The following is a 24,147-nucleotide window of genomic DNA, read 5'->3' as shown; positions in this document are numbered from 1 at the left end:
TGACGTTGACCTTTAACTCGGAGCATTATGATGTAAATTAAGCGTAAAAGCACCTTGCTTTAGGCTATCTAGATCGGACAAGCCTTAGTTGAGTTATGGTGAAAAATGGTAATACATCTATAATTGCGCCAAGACCTCATATAGGTCAAGGTCAAAAAAGCATGTGACCCTCACATAACAATTTCCTAAATTGTGGTTTATTACTCCTAGGGATCTAATAAACTCTGTGGTACCATTAAAACGTGGGGGCACTTACTGTAGAAACAAACCCTACAACAGCAATAAGCCTTCCCCTATACTATTGAGGGAGGCTTAAGTATTAGATGGAGATGGAATATGTACTAAGGTATGACTTCTGCCGTCCACCCCATGCATCCTCTTCTGCTCCTCATTTCTCCGCACATTCATTGTTCATCCAAGTCTGCCTCTATCTTGGCCTTCAACTCTGCTGTTGGTGTTTCTCCCCGTCTCCCCACTGTTCCTTTTGTCCTGTTAGTGTTGTGTCCTGATCTGTTCAGTGTACTAAATCCAGCCATTTCATGAGCCTCGACTATATATACAATTTTTATGCCTTCGCCGATGAAGGCACCGGAGGCATTATGTTTTCGAGTTGTCCGGCTGTCTGTCAGTCCGTCCGTCCGCCCCTCTGTTCGTGGTAGGTTTTCGTTACCACAATAACTTGAGAATGGCTGAAGGAATCTAAGTTAAACTCGGTGCAGGTATGTATAATGAGGTAAAGATGAACTGTTTCGATTTTGGATCAAAAGGTCAAAGATCAGAGGTCATGTTTGGTTAAAAAAAGATTCTGTTACCGAGGTAATTTGTGAACCAGTGATGGGATTTTGACAAAACTTGGAATAACTATACGTATATTATGATGTAAAGATGAACTAATTCGATTTCTGCATCAAGAGGTCAAATGTCAGTTTCGTAATAGGTTGTTGTTACCGTGATAACTTAATAACGGCTGAAGAGAACTAAGTCAAACTTGGTACAAGTATGTACTGTATAATCATGAAAAGATAAATGGATTATATTTTGAGGTCAAGAGGTCAAAGGTCCCGTTAGGTAAATATTCTGTTACTGTGCTAACTTGTGAACCAGTGATGGGACTTTTGACCAAACTTGGGACAAGTGTATGTACATATTATGATGAAAAGATGAACTGATTAGATTTTGGCATCAAAGGTCAAATGTCAGAGGTCATGTCAGGTAAAAATGTGATCCTTGAGAACAGCTGAATGGATTTAAATCAAACTTGGTACAAGTATGTATAATGTAATAATGTGGGCGGAGGCATATCGGTTGATGTCGAAGAGTGTCGTTCTAGTTCAACAACCTCTTTGACTTTGACAACAGCTCACATTTGGATAAAAACTTATGGTTTTCATGAAAGAATGATGATTGTTTGTCCAAATTTTCTGTCTTTTTTGCTGTAATGGACTGAAGGGGTTGTTATTGGCTCCAAATATGTCTGGAACATAACCCCCCTTTCCCCCATTGGATAATACTATGCTCTACATTGATTTACTCTGTACTGTATGTTTCTGAGAACACGAACCCCCCATGCAGACAGAGCAAGGGTAGGGTGTACTTATATTATGCACTGTAAAACCTACCACTGCGTACCATCTGTAAACGATAAATGTTTACCTCTTTCTACCACTGTACACCATCCATAAACGATGTAACCTACGCACAAGTCTAGAATCATACCTCCATAAATCCGACAAACACCCTAGGGGAGCGATGGTGCCTGTGCAAGATCATGTGACACAATTTTGTCGGGTCAAGTGACATGGTAACCAATGCCAGACTGCAAGCAGAAATTGGGTTGCGTCCTATGTACAACAACAACAACAACAACAACATGCATTTTAAGGCCAATTTCCCTGCTAGAGCGGGGGTTAGCCTTGCGGTCCCCATGACAATCTTCTCCATTTTGCCCTATTTTCTGCATCTCCCCTTGTTAACCCCCTTGCCCGCATTTCTTCTTCCACCATCTTTAGCCAAGTCTTTTTCGGTCTTCCCCGTCCTCTACTTCCTTTTACATTCATTTCCATCACTCTTCTCGACCAGTCACTTTCATCCTTCCTCAACACATGACCAAACCATCTCAACCTGTTCCTCTTCACAGCATCAATCACAGGCTCTATTCCCATCATCTTTTGCAATTCATCATTTGTCTTCCTCTCTCTCAACGATACTCCGCACATCCACCGAACCATTCGCATTTCCACCCTTTCCAGCCTTCGTTGCTGCTCTACGTTCATTACCCATGTCTCGCTCCCATAAATCATAACAATCATAATCCTACGTGCATGCATAATAAATGTAAGCTGCATATGTTTGATGAAGTGGATTGTGAAGGGTCTTCATAATTTTGATGAAGTGGTTGGTGCTGGAATTCTGCAAGCAGCTAAATAAATCAAATAAATAAATAATGAGTGATCAGAATGAGCTTTTTATTTAGCAGTTTACAGGTATAGTAATTTTTAAAAACAGAAAGGTCAAAAGTTATAAAATAGAATCATTGTTACCCGGAGCACGTGAAGCGAAAAGCGAAAAGCAATGCAAAGCAATTGGTTCACGTCTCTGTTGTCTTATCGCTTCATGGTTGTCAGTTTATGATTGAGTGATATGATTGAGAAGGACTTATTCAAATTGAATGTTATATTTTGAACACGAAATTGGAACATAAATTGGAAAACAAACCTGTAGTTTAACACTACTTTGGCTCTGATTTCGTCGCCATTGCGCATGTGCAGAGAGGAGTAAGATTTTTTTTGTTTTTTTTACTTTGTCTGCCCGTGTGAAAATCATTGCAAACAGGAAACCTCCACTTTTGCAGTACTAGGACAAGTTATATCGGTTGGTGGATAAGACTGCTTCAATAGCGCTAAACTTCCGGCTTTTTAAACAATGTTTGAAATAATTATCACACTGAAATACACAATTTGGTGTCTGTCTGTCTGTTTGATGGTGATACATTTGGTCGTTAATTATCAAATCCCAATTTATCTTGACAGGAGGACTGAGGGTCATACGATGGAGGTTGTAGCGACTTCATTTGCACCGTTCTCCAAGGGGGGTTTCTGCATTGGGCAAAATCCATGTTAAGGATTATATTCGATTAATGAACAGGATAAAATAATTAAATTGATATATGTGGGAAAATTACATGCCCAGACCAGTAATCAAACCCAATATATATCAATTTAATTATTTTATCCTGTTCATTAATCTAATAGCTTCATTACTCCCCCAGTGGTGTTTGTAATAGAGGACATGGATTTGTCTCCCCATTGGAGGATGAACCTCTCGTGTTCAGGCCGTTGGTGCTCCTATGGTTGGCAGCGAGTGCCCCGGAAGCATTGAACGCAAGAGAGTGGCAATCGTATGTGTTGGAAAATTGCATGCTCGGTCAGGGTCGCCCACATAGCTCAGATGGCAAAGCACTGGCACGGTTTCCAGAGGACCTAGGTTCGATTCCTGGTCTGGTCATGTAATTTTCCCACATATATCAATTTAAGGAGTATATCCGTGTTAAGATATCTAATCATGGCGATTTGTCCATAATTGGGCCATGACCTAAAAGGTCCTTAGCCCTTACCTTAAAGGGAGGAAACTCGGGGTATGTTCTGTTACCAAGCATAGCGCTTGCTAAGCCAGCCGTTCCTTATCAACGGTTTTGAATGGAGTGCTTGCTTGAATGCTTAAGCCACTTGGTGATCGCTCTACAAGAAACCTGTTAATTGAACATACCGCTCACATTCTTGAGACGCCAACATCGATCTAATGTAATCTATTTATCCCAGAGAGGATAATAACATGGCGCTTCCCACCACACCCGTACAGAGTGGGTGTACGTTGCATTAAAATTGAAGTACTTTCTTGAACACTGTACGGGGTTTCATGTTCTGTGAACTCTCTGGCTTATATAGTTATGGTTTGCTCAGCAATGCGAAGCGTTGGAGTTAATGAACCAAATCAACAACAGAGTAATTGTCATATTTTTATAGCTGTTCCCACATTGAACATTGTTCACAAAAGAGCCCACCAAATATATTATCATGTTCAGTTAACATCTTTACTTTTTTGGATATGTTACTTTAATTTAGATAAGTTACGATTGTCTTAGAGGGTGCTGGCTGGAAAGGGTGGAAATGCGAATGGTTCGGTGGATGTGCGGAGTATCGTTGAGAGAGAGGAAGACAAATGATGAATTGCGAAAGATGATGGGAATAGAGCCTGTGATTGATGCTGTGAAGAGGAACAGGTTGACATGGTTTGGTCATGTGTTGAGGAAGGATGAAAGTGACTGGTTGAGAAGAGTGATGGAAATGAATGTAGAAGGAAGTAGAGGACAGGGAAGACTGAGAAAGACTTGGCTAAAGATGGTCGAAGAAGAAATGCGGGCAAGGGGGTTAACAAGGGGAGATGCAGAAAATAGGGCAAAATGGAGAAGATTGTCATGGGGACCGCAAGGCTAACCCCCGCTCTAGCAGGGAAAATGGCCTTAAAATGCATGGTCTTGTATAAGAGGGTGCTCGAGAGATACCCATTCTAGTGTGCGTTCAATTCCGGACCAGACAATTAACATTTGGACAACTATCGGGGACGCCTCTTCGCGGTGGTTGTACCCTCCTTCCCCAACACAAGTCTGGGGCCAAATCTTCCCCATTCTTCCCTGCTGCCCAGATTCCTCAGGGCAGCACGGTTACAGTCATAGTGCCGATTTGTCCCCATGGACTGTGGCCCTATCTTTCCCTCTTGTCTCTTCTCTCTCCTTCTTTCTTTCTTTATTTTTCTCTCTCTCTCTCTCTCTCTCTCTCTCTCTCTGTCTGTCTGTCTGTCTGTCTGCCTGCCTGTCTCTCTCTCTGTCTCTGCCTCTCTCTATCTCTCTATCTCTATCTCTATCTCTCTATGTCTCTATCTCTGTCTCTCTGTCTCTCTGTCTGTCTCTGTCTCTCTGCCTCTCTATCTCTCTCTCTCTGTCTCTGTCTCTGTCTCTGCCTCTCTCTCTCTCTCTCTCTCTCTCTCTCTCTCTCTCTCTCTCTCTCTCTCTCTCTCTCTCTCTCTCTCCCTCTCTCTCTCTCTGTTGCTCTCTCTCTCTCTCTCTCTCTCTCTCTCTCTCTCTCTCTCTCTCTCTCTCTCTCTCTCTCTCTCTCTCTGTCTGTCTCTCTCGCTCTCTCTCTCTCTCTCCCTCTCTGTCCCTGTCTCTCCCTGTCTCTCTCTCTTTCTGTCTCTGCCTCTCTCTCTCTCTCTCACTCTCTCTCTCTCCCCCCAACTCTGTCCTGGCCCTGGCCTCACGGAGGCAGGGGCACACCATCCTGTATGTGGGGGATCTCTGGGTCGCTCCTGCATGATCGATCGGTTGTCTCCTTGCCACGGGCTTGGTCGAAATAACAACCTGGTGCGAATCAACAACAACTTTTGGATATCCACTGCATGGAGGCCGTTGTCTTTGGTCATGTGACCCTCTGTGAGTGGAAGCGAGGCTGCACCGGCTGAAGCCCAAAGAGTTTCCATCAGTGACATCACAGATCATTACATAGTGAGTTTGCATGAGAGCACAAGGAATGACAAGCAAGTCAAAAAATGCAAGCTAAAAATGTTGTTAATTCATAATTAGCTTATACAAAAAGAATAACATCAGTAGATACAGTTTATATAAATAATGAAATATAATGTAAACATGCAATACCTAAAGCAGGCCTATGCACTGTATCACTTACCAAGTACACTGTCCATAAGGGATCAATATGTACTACTTCCAACCACTATACATCGTCCGATTTGCAAATTCCATTTAATTACATCTTCATGGAAATATAGCTTTGTTTCCAGACACCTACCCATCACCAAAAACCATAAGCCAAAAATGTTGGTAATTCATAAGTTAAGTACCCCACCTATAAAGTATAAAACATTTATTGAGTCAGTGGTTAGAAACAGTCGTATATTTTTATGAAGTGAATGCATTCTGCAAGCAGCCGAATGAATCAAGTAAATAAATAATGACCAATGAGGAAGAGCTCTTCATTTAACATTCGTGGATCAGGTGGTTTGCCATTGTCTTTGACCATGTGACCCTCCATTATTCGTAGCGAAACTCCACTGGGCAACTTTTGTTTGTGGATATTTTAATTTAAGGACAGTCTTGTGATTTTTGTTACCGAGAATCATGACTTTGAGATGCATCAGAATGCAAAGTTTCAACGTTCTAACACCTATAAAGTATGAAGCATTTATAGGAGTCAATCAATGAGTGGGTTAGTCAGTTAGTGAGTCGGTGGCAAGAAAGTTTTTATTTCTGACTAGTGAAGCATGTTTGCAGACTGCAGGCAGAAGATGCATTGCGTCCTACGTGCAGACATCATAAATATGCTAAGAGACGGAGTTTATGGTTTTAAGTCGAATACAAACGTTAAGGGTGGAACTGGTAAATCATAGTCGAAAATAAACGGTATTAGCCATATTATTAGCTCAACTGGACTTTAGTCCGGTGAGCTTACGCAATCAAGCAGTGTCCGTAGGTAAGTCAGTCAGTCAGTCAGTCAGTAAGTGAGTGAGTGAGTCTGTAAACACTTCAGTCATTATTGCTTGAACCAAACACACGATTTTGATGAAACTTGGCCACAGGCTTCATATCTGATGCATAACGAAAGGTGTATTGACCGCATCAAAATCTGTGCTCATTAAGAGGTAAACGGGGAGTTTATTTTGCCCCCCCCCCCCCCTGTCTCAAATAGGTATTTGCTCTCTTTTCTGAAACTTCAAACACGATTTCAATGAAACTTGACCACAACCTTCATCAGCTGTGATGTAACAAAGTTTGTTCACGACATTAAAAAAAATCAGGGTCTGATGGGGTTTACGGGGAGTGGAGGAGGAGGGGTTTCTGCCCCCCCCCCCCTCCGTCCTCCCCCAAATATAGGTATTTACTTTCTTCTCCATTATATATTTTGTGCATCATCCACACCTACCAGTGATTCTCTGGTTCTACCAGATGGGCCCAGGTGCATTGGCCCTATTTGTCCCCCAAATATTCCTACAGGTCGCACAAGATCTGCCAGCAACCCTCTGATGGTTAAACTGCCGAAATCTCGGCTCTCTGCTCACCTTCACTCTTTCATTCCTCTTTTCTCCCGCCTCTGGAACAAACTCCCACACTCCCTTCAATCCCACTCCTCCCTCCAGGTCTTTAAAACAGCTGTTCACCACCATCTCTTATCTTCCCCCATCCAAGACCTTGATCTTTTCTACCCCCGCTAATTCACCCCAGATCCACCTTGTTTGAAATTCCAACTTCTTTCCTGGAAGTCCCGGCATTGTCCATATGTTTTATACCTCTCCCACCTCCCCTTCCCATGCCTCCCCCCCCCCCCCCCTCCAAAGCCCTCTCTCTCCCACAGATCTCTCGATGTCCCTGCTCTCAGATGTTGTGTTTGTGTTCCTCCCCCTCTCGCCCCATCTTGTCTACCGCTCCCCATGTTATATGTTTTATGTGTCGGTTTGTCTTTCTGTGTGATTAATGTTAGCTCTTTCACGAGCCTCGATCTTGTATACAAAAAAAAAACTACTACCATTTTGCACATCGTTAACAACAGAGCCAATTCGAGTTATTGCGTTAAGTTCAAATCTTTCGTTTTTGATATGTTTTTTTCATTTAGATTATTAATGATTTACTTAATTGGCTGCAAAAGAGATAACGAATCTATGTGTGATTTGGGTTCAATTCCTGACCCAGCCATAAATGCAATACAGTGCAGTAAAGTTTAAGTCATTGTGCATGTTTTTTAATGGATGATGAAGAAGGTATTCATGCCTTGCTGGGAAGACAAAACTCTACTCCGAAGAATAAATTCCTTTTCCAAAAAACTAAATTCTGTCTCTCCGAACCCCTGCCCTTGATTGTTCCAAGGGGGTGGGTCCAAGCAAACCTCTTTCACCCAGCTGAGTGTCTCCACCACCTTTCCTCAATAGCATCACTGGGTGGTGTAATTCCTCACCAAGGCAACGCAAAGATTGATATTTTGATAACATGATAAATTTCTGTATTTTAACGATTTGTCCAATTGTACCACTTAACATTGTACATCGTCTGTAAATATTAAAGGTTTACGACTTTCTATCACTATACAATGTCCATAAACGACAAAGAACCCACACCGACCAGAAACGACAAAAAACCCACAGACACTTTTCGAATCATACCGCCCTAAGCCGGGAAACACCGTATCCCTATATATGTACCTCCGGGTTGGCAGACGGTATTTTTGCATAATGACTGTTTAACTCCTAGAAACACCCCTGAGCAATCATGGCCTGCAATATCACGAGATTTGTCATTGTCTTTTGTCAATATCAATGTCATTGTCTTCGGTAATGCGCCTCTCTGTGAGCGGGAACAAGGCCAAATGGGCTGATATTTATTTCCCGATATTTTCGTTTACGGACATATTCAGACAGTTTTGTGATTTTTACTGCGATATTGACTTCGAATTACATCATTATGCAATGTCAGCTTTCTAGCACACCTTTAAAATACTTAACATTTCTTTATGTGAGGGAGTGAGTCAGTCAGTGAATAGGTGGTTAGAGCTATATAATATGTATGTGTATTATCTATAATAATATATATATATATATATATATATATATATATATATATATATATATATATATATATACTGCATATATATATATATATATATATATATATATATAAAATAAATAAATAAATCTATAATAATATAAGGCAGTGTCCGTCTGTCTGTCTGGCTGTCTCCTCCATAACTCCAAAACCCATGAAACCTAGCGGCCCCAAACTTTGTATGCATACACCTGGACCTCCATCAGATTGCAAGGATGAAAACTGGGTGTTTGGGTGTTATAACGTCCTTTTTGAAGATGATTAATGAGGTGCTCATAAGAAAAAAAAAACAGATGTGGTGGTTTACCTTTATTGGTGGTCCACCATCTTGGTCAGCCCACTGCACCTCACTGGGTTTTTAAGCTGCCATATCATCAAAATCTGGATTCAGATATGAGGATTGGATGCTGTAGACTAAATAATGTACAAATCTGGAGTGAAATCTGACCAAATTTACCATATCTTGCGATTTTATAACTAAGTGTATTTATGCATTTATTTAAGTGAGGCTGGGATTCTCGTTCTGGTGTTAGTTTTTTATTATTATTTTTAATTTTTACTTTTATTATTTACTTATTTTTATTTAAGTTTGTCTGGTAAAACGTATCTCGCTATTGGCGATCGGTGCCGGTGATAGATTATAAGGTGGCATATATATAGAGTCAGCGTGTGAGAAAACGATCCCGTAAACTGTGTCGATCGCCGAAATGGGCTTGTGATGGTTGCCTACATGGTGTTGTTGGTTTGGTTAAGTTTTCTATTTTTTATTTAACTTTGTCAGGTAAAACGCATCTCGCTATACGAGATCGGTGCCGGTGATAGATATACACATCTTGCTATACGAGATTGGTGTGTGTGTGTGTGTGTGTGCGTGTGTGTTACTGTGTGTGTGTGTGTGTGTGTGTGTGTGTGTGTGTGTGTGTTACTGTGTGTGTGTGTGTTACTGTGTGTGTGTGTGTGTGTTACTGTGTGTGTGTGTGTGTGTGTGTGTGTGTGTGTGTGTTACTGTGTGTGTGTGTGTGTTACTGTGTGTGTGTGTGTGTGTTACTGTGTGTGTGTGTGTTACTGTGTGTGTGTTACTGTGTGTGTGTGTGTGTGTGTGTGTTACTGTGTGTGTGTGTGTGTTACTGTGTGTGTGTGTTACTGTGTGTGTGTGTGTTACTGTGTGTGTGTGTGTTACTGTGTGTGTGTCCTTCCTTGGCACACCTGAGCTCCTCACCACATACAAGGCTTTCATCCGCAGCTCAATCGAATATTGCTTCCCCCTTTGGGCTGGTGCTCCTGCCTCACACTTAGCTCGGCTTCACGCTGTTGAAACCAAAGCTTTCAGAATCATTGGAATCTCCCGCGATGAAGCTGATTCTGAGGGCCTTTCACTCGCTCTGTGCTCTGTCCCCCAAATGTCTTTCTGTCTTCTGCCGGCTCCTCCCCGGCCTAGCTCCCCCAGCTCTGTCTGTGCTCTGTCCCCCAAATATTCCTTCAGGTCGCACAAAATCTGCCAACAGCCCTCTTCTGGTGAATCTGCCAAAATCAAGACTCTCTGCTCACCTTCACTCTTTCATTCCTTTTTTCCCACCTCTGGAACAAACTCCCTCACTCTCTTCAGTCCCATTCCTCCCTCCATGTCCTTAAAACAGCTGTTCAATACCATCTCTTGTCTTCCCCCAACCAAAACCTTGATCTTTTCTACCCCCGTTAATTCACCCCAGATTTATTACATGGTTTATGTGTCCGTTTATGTTTTTTTGTAATTAGTGTTAGCACTTGCACGAGCCTCGATCTTGTATACAAATAAATAAATAAATCAACAGAGTACGAGGATATGACATTTGAACCTTGGATCTCAGCATCGTGCAGTGTATGCTCAGATGGGAGCATGGAACATTGGAACAAGCCAGTCAATTAATTTCAAATACATAATCAGATGTATCTCAACCAATTATACAGATGCCCAATGTACATTTTTTGATGCTTAACAACAAAGGAGCAGCTGTGCAATTGGCTGGGGCTGGAAATATTTAATTTCATTGAACTATGCATTCGGTACAAACATATTGTCCTGTCCGTATCTCGTTAAGACCAGCCTTGGACCAATAGCCGAGACAGTTTTACTCTTGAGGCGACCAGCCGAATATGTAGCGGATATTGGCGCACGCGGGAGGGAAGAAATGTGAGGTATTTATCTCACGAAACACATGGGTTTATTCCGAAACTACAAACAAGTAAACACGACAAGGAAATTCAACAAATATGATTTAATGAAAATAAATCAAGAAATAAAATGAAGGCTGAGGTAAAACTAAATCCTGTTTTGAGGGACCCTCCACACAGTCTCAAAAACACATAAGGGAAAGATAAAATGAAAATAAAACCCCTTCAGCCAGCACTTAGCTTGGCGTCCCAATGAGTACTTTTAGGAGCTTGGCGGCTGTTGAAACTGGGGTAGCCACTCGTGCGGGAATCACTCCAAAATGGCGGAGTCGAATGCCGCACTTCGAAGGTACTACAAGCGTGAGGCGAGCAGATGTAGACGGCCTCCTTTCGATTCTCTACCGTCAAGTGCAACACGGCCTTCAGCTTCCAAGAGCCCAGCAGTCGTCCACAACCTCCTGCCGACGCTGCAAAGAGCTCCTCGCTGCCCAAAACGCGCCCAACACAGTCAGCACACGATCGTCCACGATGAGAATAAAATGGCCCCTTCTTCTCCGAGCAAGAACCAGCCGAGAGAGAGAGAGAGAGAGAGATGCGCTCTTATTCCTCCTCATGAGAGCCAATCACCCAACGTCCGTCCCAGTTCACCCTGCCCACAACCTCTGGGCTAATCATGTCCCTCAGGGGCGTAGCCTGTTTCCTATGGTCCTTTAGAGGTGGGGCTTAGTCCGATTGGCAATCTTCGGGTTCTGTTGGCGGTTGTTGTCATTAAATGGAGGTTTTGCATGGCCAGCCTTATAAATGTAAAACGTAAAGGGAAAATCACAGAGGGAAATCACATAGTGAGGAAAACTAACCTTAATCCCTAACTATAATTATCACTGCTTCACCCCTCGTGTGAAGACACATAAGCAATCTTTAAAGCTGCAGTCTCCCTACATCGAGATTTGTCCTACGCATCCACGGTCCATTCTATAATTATACAGTCCTACCTTTACTATGGGATTCCATCATCTACCCCCACAAACGTAACAATATTGATAAAGATTATGGAGCACGGCCTTTTTTATCCTTACACAACGAGATAGACTGAAGTGTTTTGGCATGTACTCCTAAATGAATATTTTTATTAGGATTTGGCACGAAAATTCCCTCTGGGATTATTCTTGTACAAGTCTCATTGTGGTGTTTTCTGTGGGACCTTCAGAGTTTTTGTGGTACCATATTGAGGATTATTCAACAGGGTGTCCACAAAGTCATATTCCGGTTTTTAAGTTTTACTGCAACTGAACCAGATCAAGACTTGTGGACACCCTGCATAGCATATATCTTAACGATAAAATGTTGGATTGAAAAATGGGCAGGATTGCTCATTTGCATAGTTTTGTGTTATCAATGTGTCAAGTGTGGGTGTGATGGCCTATTCAGTCATAATTAACCATAAAAACCTGCTGTTCTGATGCAGTGCCACCAATAGGTGCTGCCTCTCAGAGCATGCTGTTATTTTGATGTGGATGATCAAGTCCACATTCAGGTTGTGAACAGTAAAGATGTCAGGGTATCTTTTGAAAAGAGTAGCTTGGACAATTTTTCACAGCAGCATCATCAAGCTGCTTCTTTTGTTCCTTTGCATTTTCACCAAAATTTTAAGACAATTCAATGAAAGCCGTTGTTTCTGATGCCAGAGTATAGTGTTACCAAGTGTCTCCATCTCACCCTTTCCATATCACAAAAACCTCAAAGTAAATTTCAACTAAAATTTGGTCAAATCTCTTTTTTGTATGCATCTGTAACATAAATGTATTATGAGGATCAAACTTTGATCACAATGACAAACAAGAAAGAGCAATCAGAGATTGCAGACCCTCGCCAGGATGTGTTTTAGTGGTTTTTAAGGCTTTTGTGTTAAAACAAATATGGCGGCCGAACCACGTAACCGATAACGTAATCATTTTTTTCTCTCTCTCTACCAATTTATCACTAGATGACACTCAATAAATTTCATCTTGATCGGATGAAGTTTTGTACTTGTCGAATTATGACGTCATAATGGAGGCACCTATGACATCATCATTAACATATGTTATTCTGCATGGACAATTCGTTACAATGAGCAATGTATCAATTTTTTCTCCATCACTTTCGGAAATATAGAGGTGCAAAGTTTTTTGTTTTTTTTCCAAGATGGCGCCCGTACCACGTGACCTAAGACATCATGATTATCATTTAAATATTCTACAGGAGGAGGTGCACCTATGGTGAAAATTTCCTGTCAAGCGGACCAACGGTTGAAGAGAAAAGCATACTTATTCTGTGCGGACAAACAAACAAACAAACGGACTCGAGTGCAATACCCTCTCCTCTGGCGAGGTATTCCGGCGAGGGGAAAAAGCATCTGAAAAGGCAAAGCCCATCCACATCCGTTTGTAATCAGATGTCTTCTTCTTCTTCCGTATGCTCGAAATAACGAAAACAGTTTAAAACTAGATGGTATTCATAGAATACTTAACCTGCGCAGTCAACTTGGTGAGAGCCAACTCTTCTATTTTTTAACGTTTCTTTTTTTTTGATCCAATATGGCTGCCAGACCACGTGAGCGATGACATCATAAATTTATATTCTCTAAATAATTGTTGCATAGATCATGCTCAATAAATTTCAAACTGATTAGTCTCAGCATTGTCCCTGTCGAATTATGATGTCATAAATATGGCACCAATGACATCATCGTTAACAACACCTATTCCCCATATGGAGTTATTTACAATGAGCCACGTTTCAATTTTTTCCATAGAGCAGATTTGGAGATATAGAGGTGCAACGTTTTTTGGTTTTTTCCAATATGGCGCCTGTAACACATGACCTATGACGTTATGATTATCATTAAAATATTCTAAACGAGGAGGCGCTTATATGGTGAAAATTTCGTGTCCATCAGACCAACAGTTACTGAATTTTTTTAAATAATGATCGGATGGGTAAGTGTTGTATTTGTCAAATTATGACGTCATAACGAAGGCACTGATGACATCATTACCATATCCTATTCCCCATGGGGAGTAGTTGACAATGAGCCAGGTCTCAATTTTTTCCATGGAGTGGTTTCAGAGATATAGGGGTGCGAAGTTTTTTGAAGATGGTGCCTGTACCACGTGACCTATGATGTCATAATTATCATTTTAAAAAATCCACAGGAGGAGCCGCTCATATTCTGAAAAGTTCGTGCCAATTGGACTAACAGTTGCAGAGGATTTTTTTCGTCTTTCATACTGATCAGATCAAGCGTTGTACTTGTCGAATTATGACGTCATAATTAAGGCACCGATGACATCATCATCAACATATCTTATTCCCCATGGGGTGTACTTGACAATGAGCCATGTTTCCATTTTTTCCATTGAGCAGTTTTGGAGATATAGAGGTGTAACGTTTTACCAAGATGGCATCCGTACCATGTGACCGATGACGTCATAATTCCGAATAAAAAATTTCTACAGGCGGAGACGCTCCTATGGTAAAATTTTGTGTCAATCGCACCAAGGGTTGCTGAGAAAATGAATTTTAAAAATGCAGACACGGCACACGTACAGCACACGTACGCAACCGAATACCTAACCCTGATTTTCGCTTCACGAGCGCAGGGTAAAAATACAAAATTAAAATTGATGATTTTATGCAACTTTGACCTTTGATCTCTGGATCAAAAAAACAATCATTTTCTTTCTTTTGATTGGTGAACCAATTATGTGACCCAATATGCAAATTCTTTAAATTTCAGGTCAATCGGGTGAAAATTGATGATTGTATGCGATTCTGACCTTTTGATAAAATTATTAATTTGCCTTCTTTATATTATCATAATAAAGCTTTGTTGAAAATTTGATGACAAAACTCAAATGGTAAATTGAAATTTCATGTCAATCGGATATAAATTGACGATTTTAGGTGACGCTGACCTTTGACCTTTTGTTAAAAGTATTACTTTGTGTTCTCTCGTATTATCATAATAAAGCTTTGTTGAAAATTTGACGACAAAACTCAAACAGTAAATTGGAATTTCAGGTCAATTGGATGAAAATTGATGATTTTAGGTGATGCTGACCTTTAACCTTTTGACCTTTTGACAAAAGTATAAATTTGTCTTCTCCATATTATCATAGTAAAGCTTTGCTGAAAATTTGATGCCAAAACTCAAATGGTAAATTGAAATTTCAGGTCAATCGGTTGAAAATTGACGATTTTAGGTGACGCTGACCTTTAACCTTTTGACCTTTTGACAAAAGTATAAATTTGTCTTCTCCCTATTATCATAATAAAGCTTTGCTGAAAATTTGATGCCAAAACTCAAATGGTAAATTGAAATTTCAGGTCAATCGGTTGAAAATTGACGATTTTAGGTGACGCTGACCTTTAACCTTTTGACAAAAGTATAAATTTGTCTTCTCCCTATTATCATAATAAAGCTTTGCTGAAAATTTGATGCCAAAACTCAAATGGTAAATTGAAATTTCAGGTCAATCGGTTGAAAATTGACGATTTTAGGTGACGCTGACCTTTAACCTTTTGACCTTTTGACAAAAGTATAAATTTGTCTTCTCCCTATTATCATAGTAAAGCTTTGCTGAAAATTTGATGCCAAAACTCAAATGGTAAATTGAAATTTCAGGTCAATCGGTTGAAAATTGACGATTTTAGGTGACGCTGACCTTTGACGTTTTGTTAAAAGTATTACTTTGTCTTCTCCCTCTTATCATAATAAAGCTTTGTCGAAAATTTTATGACGAAACCCAAATGGTAAATTGAAATTTCATGTCAATCGGATATAAATTGACGATTTTAGGTGACGCTGACCTTTGACCTTTTGTTTAAAGTATTACTTTGTCTTCTCTCGTATTATCATAATAAAGCTTTGTTGAAAATTTGTCAACAAAACTCAAACAGTAAATTGAAATTTCAGGTCAATTGGATGAAAATTGATGATTTTAGGTGATGCTGACCTTTAACCTTTTGTTAAAAGTATTACTTTGTCTTCTCTCGTATTATCATAATAAAGCTTTGTTGAAAATTTGACGACAAAACTCAAACAGTAAATTGGAATTTCAGGACAATTGGATGAAAATTGATGATTTTAGGTGATGCTGACCTTTAACCTTTTGACCTTTTGACAAAAGTATAAATTTGTCTTCTCCATATTATCATAGTAAAGCTTTGCTGAAAATTTGATGCCAAAACTCAAATCGTAAATTGAAATTTCAGGTCAATCGGTTGAAAATTGACGATTTTAGGTGACGCTGACCTTTAACCTTTTGACCTTTTGACAAAAGTATAAATTTGTCTTCTCCCTATTATCATAGTAAAGCTTTGCTGAAAATTTGATGCCAAAACTCAAATGGTAAATTGAAATTTCAGGTCAATTGGATGAAAATTGACGATTTTAGGTAACGCTGACCTTTAACCTTTTGACCTTTTGACAAAAGTATAAATTTGTCTTCTCCCTATTATCATAATAAAGCTTTGCTGAAAATTTTATGCCAAAACTCAAATGGTAAATTGAAATTTCAGGTCAATCGGTTGAAAATTGACGATTTTAGGTGACGCTGACCTTTAACCTTTTGACCTTTTGACAAAAGTATAAATTTGTCTTCTCCCTATTATCATAGTAAAGCTTTGCTGAAAATTTGATGCCAAAACTCAAATGGTAAATTGAAATTTCAGGTCAATCGGTTGAAAATTGACGATTTTAGGTGACGCTGACCTTTGACGTTTTGTTAAAAGTATTACTTTGTCTTCTCCCTCTTATCATAATAAAGCTTTGTCGAAAATTTTATGACAAAACCCAAATGGTAAATTGAAATTTCATGTCAATCGGATATAAATTGACGATTTTAGGTGACGCTGACCTTTGACCTTTTGTTTAAAGTATTACTTTGTCTTCTCTCGTATTATCATAATAAAGCTTTGTTGAAAATTTGTCAACAAAACTCAAACAGTAAATTGAAATTTCAGGTCAATTGGATGAAAATTGATGATTTTAGGTGACGCTGACCTTTGACCTTTTGACAAAAGTATAAATTTGTCTTCTCCCTATTATCATAATAAAGCTTTGCTGAAAATTTGATGCCAAAACTCAAATGGTAAATTGAAATTTCAGGTCAATCGGTTGAAAATTGACGATTTTAGGTGACGCTGACCTTTAACCTTTTGTTTAAAGTATTACTTTGTCTTCTCTCGTATTATCATAATAAAGCTTTGTTGAAAATTTGTCAACAAAACTCAAACAGTAAATTGAAATTTCAGGTCAATTGGATGAAAATTGATGATTTTAGGTGACGCTGACCTTTGACCTTTTGACAAAAGTATAAATTTGTCTTCTCGCTATTATCATAATAAAGCTTTGTCGAAAATTTTATGACAAAACCCAAATGGTAAATGACACAAAGACAGACACACAGAAGTGATTGCAAAACGCCGTCCCCTGGGGCTAGAAAGCAAAAATTGTGCTAAAAAATCGATACATGTTGCATTTGCCTTTCGTCGAATTCGCTCGGCCGACGTTGATATTACGAATCTCAATATCCTTACCTCGAGAGAAGCTTACTCAGACACGTCCTATCCTTGAGCAGGACACCAATGAATCGGTGTGACATCTGCAATAAACCCTGACCGAGTTAAAAAGCACTTTTCCAAAGTCTGAGTCCCTTGAGGCATATCAAACGAGCCCAAGCGGTGTGCTTAACTTGGCTGCGTAAAGTCATTTCCCATGCTTGGAACCGTGAGGTAGCAAGTTGTAAGTGACTTGCTGATACCACCGAAACCATTGGCACTCGAATGGACATCTTTCAGACAGCTGTGAAATTCCAGACACCCAGATATGGTGCTGAACGCAACTTCTTGTGAGTGGTGGGGGAGTGATAGGGGCTGCAGTAAGACAGACGAAGTCTCGGGGAGATGTTCGTTCTCGTCTCTGTTTTGAACTGCTAAAGAGCTACAGAAATCTCCTGTGCAAAGGGAGAATCCTAATGGATTCAGGTTCTCCCTGAGTTGTCACCGTGAGGTGTGAGGTGCCAAAAGCAGCTTCAAAAACACCCCGGGCTGCCTTTGATGGGGGAACACTAGCTTTAACCGAGAAGCTTCGCACCGACTATAAATCAAAGTTTTCCTTGTTATTCGCAACAACATCTGCTCATTCTTCTCCGCCATCGGAAAAGAACCTTAAAGGGGAATGCGTGACGATCAGCACTGCACATCTCAGGGTCTGGTGATTCAAACCTTAAAGAAAGGTACATTTTTATGCCTCCGTTGACGAAGTCGCCGGAGGCATTATGTTTTCGGGTTGTCCGTCCGGCTGTCCATCCGTCCGTCAGTCCGTCCGTCCGTGATAGGTTTTCGTGAACGCGATAACTTGAGAACGGCCGAAGGGATCTTAGTCAAACTAGGTGCAGGTATGTATAATAAGGTAAAGATGAACTGATTAGATTTTGGGGTCACGGGGTCGAAGGTCAGAGGTCATGTTAGGTGAAAATCCTGTAGCCATGATAACTTGTGAACCAGTGATGGGATTCTGACCAAATTTGGTACAGTTATGTAGAATGCTGTAAAGATGAACTGATTACATTTTAGGGTCGAGGTCAAAGGTGAAAGTCTGTAATATGTCTATAACCTGAGAACGGCTGAAGTAATCTAATTCAAACTTGGCACAGGTGTGTATAATGATGTAAAGATTAACTGATTAGAATTTGGGACCAAGAGGTCAAAGGTCAAAGTCCGAATAGGTATATAACCTGAGAACGACAGAAAAGATCTTATTCAAACTTGGTACAGGTACGTATAATGATGTAAAGATTAACTGATTATAATTTTGGGCCAACAGGTCAAAGGTCAAAGTCTGTAATGGGTCTTTAACTTGAGAACGGCTGAAGTGATCTAATTCAAACTTGGTACAGGTACGGTATGTGTAATGATGTAAAGATGAACTCATTAGACTTTGGGGTCAAAGTCAAAGTCTGTAATGGGTCTTTAACTTGAGAACGGCTGAAGTTATCTAATTCAAACTTGGTACAGGTACGGTATGTGTAATGATGTAAAGATGAACTCATTAGACTTTGGGGTCAAAGTCAAAGTCTGTAATAGGTCTATAACTTGAGAATGGCTGAAGTGATCTAATTCAAACTTTGTACACATATGTATAATCATGTAAAGATTAACTGATTGAATTTTGGGGTCAAGAGTTCAAAGGTCAAAGGTCTGTAATAGGTATATAACTTGAGAATGGCTAAAGGGATCTAATTCAAACTTGGTACAGGTATGTATAATGATGTAAACATGAACTGATTGAATTTTGGGGTCAAGAGGTCAAAGGTCAGAAGTCATGTCAAGTAAAATGAGATAACTTGAGAACAGCTGAATGGATTTAAAGCAAACTTGGTGCAAGTATTATAAATGATGTAATAATGTGGGCGGAAGCATATCGGTCGACGTCATGACGTCGAAGAGTGTTGTTTTAGTTACCTCTGCCACACAAGGTGGACAGAGATTATGTTTTCACCCCTGTGTGTCTGTTTGTTTGTCTCTCAAAAATTTATGGACAGATTCGGAGGAAATTTGGTTGGGAGGTTGGGTGTGTGCCAAGGACGAATTGGATAGATTGTGGTGAAGAACCAGATATTGATCTGAGTTTTTTTTTTGTGATTCTTCACCTTTGAGTGAAGGGATCAAAAACGATAAATGGCAGGATATCTCAAAAAGTTGGGACGGATTCGGACGGAACTTGGTGGATGAATTGGTTCGGAGACAAGAACAAACTCATTAGATTTTGGAGGTCTGAATGCAGATTAGTGGGATTTTAGTGGGATATCAATGGGATACAAAACATAAACTGTTCAGCGTGGCGAAGGCATACTCTCTACCGTCTGCCATTAAAGTTGAGTGATTGAGATGAAAAGAATGCATCACTTTCATTCTGGTGACATTTTTGCTTACAAAATCAAGATTTTTCAAGTATATTGATTGGTTGGTCTTGTGCGTCATTCTGTCTGTCGGTCAATCGCCTACAGGTCACAATTATAAACCGATCATCATGAAACTTTACCGAGTTGTAGAGGTAGTCAAAACTGAGAAGCCTGTTCATTTTGATGTCAAATATCAAAGGTCATCTTGAGGTTAAATTTCTGAAATCGTCATTTTTCATCCGATGGACTTTCAAATTAAAGAGCAATTGCAAAGTGCCTCAGTGAATTGGGAAAGCAACTATTTTAAGGTCAAAGGTCAACTCAAGGTCAAACTTCTAAAATCATCAATTTCCATTTGAAAAATCATCAATTTTTCATCCCATTAACTCGAAAATGAAAAAGCAATTGCATAGTGCATCAATGAATTAGGAAAGCAACTATTGTTGAGGTCAAAAGGTCAAAGCTCAACTCAAGGTCGAACTTCTAAAATCATCAATTTTCATCTGAAAAATCATCAATTTTAATCCGATTGACCCGAGCTTTGATTATGATTGTCAACTTAAATCTTAATGCAATGGACAATTTGATGTATCCATGGCAACTTTTTCCGGTTGGGGGGGGAGGGGGGGGTGGATTTTACAAGTATCGTGCTTTGCATGACGTCTTTCTTGTTTTATTGTTTGTGAGGTTATGGATCTATTATTAGGGGTGATGACAGGATAACAGATTGAATCAACAGAACATTGATTAAGGTATGCTAACAACCATGGTAAATAAAGTGAAGCTGACGTTTCGGATGTCAGCCCCTCATCGGGGCAAAAGGGAGGCCGACACTAGCCTTCACCATCAATACTAGTTCTTAATTCTACATTGAGGCAAGCATAGCTATGTTGAGAGCGTGCTCGCCATTCAGCTGTCTGGTCTGGGTTCGATCTCAGACAGTATCAATCTTTTCTTTTTTTTAACTCCTCGTCTGTGTCAGTGGTGACTGGTTATCCTGGAGCATGCAGACCTTCAGGTATCATCCCAATTATCTGGCTCTCCCGAATGAATTTAGCCCGTCGACGATGAAGGTTCCATAATATCTTTCTAAAAGTGTCGGCCAATACCCTGGCTGTATTCTCTGCCCACAGATTTTAGTGTAGATGAAGTTAATGGGAAGAATGGCGTTTATATGTAAAATATTATTACAAGTTAATGTGCTGTGTATAATGCACCTGGGCAGGATGAGCCAAATGGCTTCCTGCTCTGTCAAAGTTACCTTATACCTTACATCTTGCATAACCTGACTCCAAAACAAAACAAAACAATAGGACTGCGGGTCCTGAAGCTCACCTGGATCAGGAGCAACAGTCACTCAAACCCCTGCAAACCACCTTAGACACTGATTTTGTATGCCCTGAACAAACTTTGGTTCATCGCTGGTGATGAAGGTTGTGATCAAGTTTTGTCGAAATTGTGTGTGTAGTTTCAGAGAAGAGAACAAATACCGATTTTGGGTTTTGGGGTGGGGGGGGGGGGGGGGGTGGGGAGAGGGACCAGGGACCTCCTTAGTGAGCGTAGATTTTGATGCGGTCAATACACCATCATTAGGCATCCAATATGAAGCTTGTGGCCAAGTTTCATTAAAGTCGTGTATAGTTTCGGAGAAGAGAGAAAATACCTATTTTGTGGGGTCAACCACCCCCCCCCCCCCGACCCTCTCCCCATGAACCCCTTTAATGAGTGCAGATTTTGATGTGGTTAAAACATCTTTGATAGGCATCGGATATGAAGCTTGTCGCCAAGTTTCATCAAAATCGTGCTTGTAGTTGAGCCGTCTAGCCTGGGTTTGAATCCCAAACCAGCTATAAACTGTCATCATGATCTTTCACAGGCAGGGTGATTCATCAATGTGTGTGGCATCCATCGGATGGATGTGAAACTGGGCCTCCCATCTTCTGGTATTAGTTGGTGGACGTTAAACATCCCCATTTCATTTGAAGAGTCGGCGAGCTAACACTGGCGCCATGAACAAATTCCAAATTCCTGCCATGACTTTCTTTTTTTTTCTTTTTTTTGTACACAGAGTCGAGGCTCGTGAAAGAGGTAACATTTATCAAACAAACAGATCAAACAAACAAGTAAACAAAGTATATAAAAAGGGGAGCGGTCGACAAGATGGGGAGAGAAGGGGAGGAAGCACACAAACACAACATTTGAGAGCAGGGACATCGGGAGATGTTTTTGGAGGGAGAGGGCCTGGGGGGAGGCAGGATAGGTATAAAACGCAAGGACACCAAGGACTTCCAGGAAAGAAGTCAAAAGTCACCTCAAAAAAGTGGATTTGGGGTGAAATTAGCGGAGGTAGAAAAGATCAAGGGTTTGGATTGGGGAAGATAAGAGATGGTGGTGAACAGCCGTTTTAAAGACCTGGAGGGAGGAGTGGGATTGAAGAGAGTGAGGGAGTTTGTTCCAGAGGCGGGAGTAAAGAGGAATGAAGGAGTGAAGGTGAGCAGAGAGTCTTGATTTTGGCAGTTTAACCATCAGAGGGTTGCTGGCAGATCTTGTGCGACCTGTAGGAATATTTGGGGGACAGAGCCCAGAGAGAGCTGGGGGAGCAAGGCCGGAGAGTAGTCGGTAGAGACGGAAAGACCACCAACCTGCCTGCGGTGAGTGAGTGAAAGGCCCTCGGAGATAGCGTCATCGCGGGAGATTCCAATGATTCTGAACGCATCGACTTCCTGCGTCGGAGTGGTGCCCAACCAGGATTGTTACCCTCTCCAAGAAACTGCTTCGGCAGGACCAACTCTCCGTTTCGAGCATGGTAGCTTGATCATATTAACATGTACGCCAACAAAATATCCTTAAAGGGCCCTTTTTTTGCACTTTGCTTTCAGATTGTTTTATTCCTCGATGACATCACCTCTCGTTATGAGGTCTGATTGTGTTTGCAAGATATTGGGTTTTTAGGGGGTGGTTTTGTGATTTGTATTTGTGAAATTTGCAAGATTTGATTGTGCTGAAACCGTTCTTCTGATAGTCTGAGTATTTCAGGAATCTGTCCGAGACAAACCAGCACATATAAAGCATCGTCTGTGACGTCACTTCCGACATTAATGAAGGCGCAATATTTTCTGTTCTACTTCAAGCAGAGGACGCATTATAAAGCATTATAAGTCGTCGAAGTACTTCCTTGATTTTTTTTTTTTTTTGTGAATCAGGTATATCTGCGTCGATCATTATAGATCATTATAGATTTAGCCTGGTGTTGGCTTAGCGGTTAGGGTGCCGGCTTGGGATCCTAGGATCCTGGGTTCGAATCCCGGTCGATCGCTGAATTAACACCAGGGGGGTTGACTCAGCCTGTCATCCCTCCGAGGTCGGCAAATTGAGTACCAGCTTGCTGGGATGAATGATCCCGGTGTGTACCCCAGCTTAGAATAGGTACACCGTATCCCTGCACATCGTCCGAGCGTGACCAAGGGTTGGCGTCAGGAAGGGCATCCGGCCATAAAAACATTGCCTCAAACAGGGAAGCATGATTGTCATGGGGCCTGCAAGGCCAACCCCCGCTCTAGCGGGGAAAATGGCCTTAAAACGATCATTCATTCATTCATATTATAGACGGGTGGTAGGAAGTGATTAAAGTGATTTTTAAAAAGTAACATGTGCTTGAAATGCATTGTGTGATTGGATTTTCCATGTTTTTATCAATCATTCAGATACAGCACCTGGCTGCTGGTTGAATCATTTCTGGGGGCATGGCTGTGCTTAAATCCAGTGTTCCTTGTAGTTAAGAGTAACAATTTTGAATTTGGCCAAGGTCCGAGCACACAATGGCGTAATCAAATGATATGATGGGACCTCGAACATCTTCCACCAAGTGCTAGCACACAGGACCCTGGTTCAACGTCCCATTGATGCAATGCCCCACCTGTGAAGTGCCAGTGAAATAGTTGATAGTCTGGTCTGGAATGAAACCCACCCAAGACGGCTCAAATATGAGTGCACCACCTCTGAATTAGCCTGACAGTCCCATGTTCTGTGTTGAATGCTCATTGGTGCGCTTTGCACCTTTATCGTGTGCATGTCTTAAAGCATGTCTGTTCTGAAGGCTTACCCTTGGCGATCACTTCGTGATCATAGATATCCAGTTACTCCGCGCACCCGAAGTGAAAAGCGCGGTTAAACATTTGGCTCACCTCTTTCTGTCTGTCCTTCTGTCCACAAACATCAGTTTATGATCAAGGAAGAGCTTGATTTTAATTGAACGGTGTATTTTGAACATTAATTGGAAAACGAACCTGTAGTTTAGCAATACTTTGGCTCTACATTTGTCCCGATCGTACATGCGCATAGAGGAGTGAGAGAATTTTTTTACCGTGCCTGTCTGTTTAGCAGTCAAAC

General features: G+C 40.8%; 1 protein-coding gene across 3 annotated transcripts in view; it reads left to right on the top strand.

The window, feature by feature from the left end:
* KIF26B (kinesin family member 26B) overlaps nucleotides 1–24,147 on the top strand; it is a 227,281-nt gene that overhangs the window by 165,615 nt on the left and 37,519 nt on the right. The gene's annotated exons all lie outside the window — the stretch shown is intronic.

This window comes from Myxine glutinosa, chromosome 5 (genome assembly GCF_964187855.1).
Source record: "Myxine glutinosa chromosome 5, kmMyxGlut1.1, whole genome shotgun sequence".
NCBI lineage: Eukaryota > Metazoa > Chordata > Myxini > Myxiniformes > Myxinidae > Myxine > Myxine glutinosa.
Note: the sequence above shows the minus strand (reverse complement) of the source record. Positions and strands in the feature narration are given on the sequence as shown.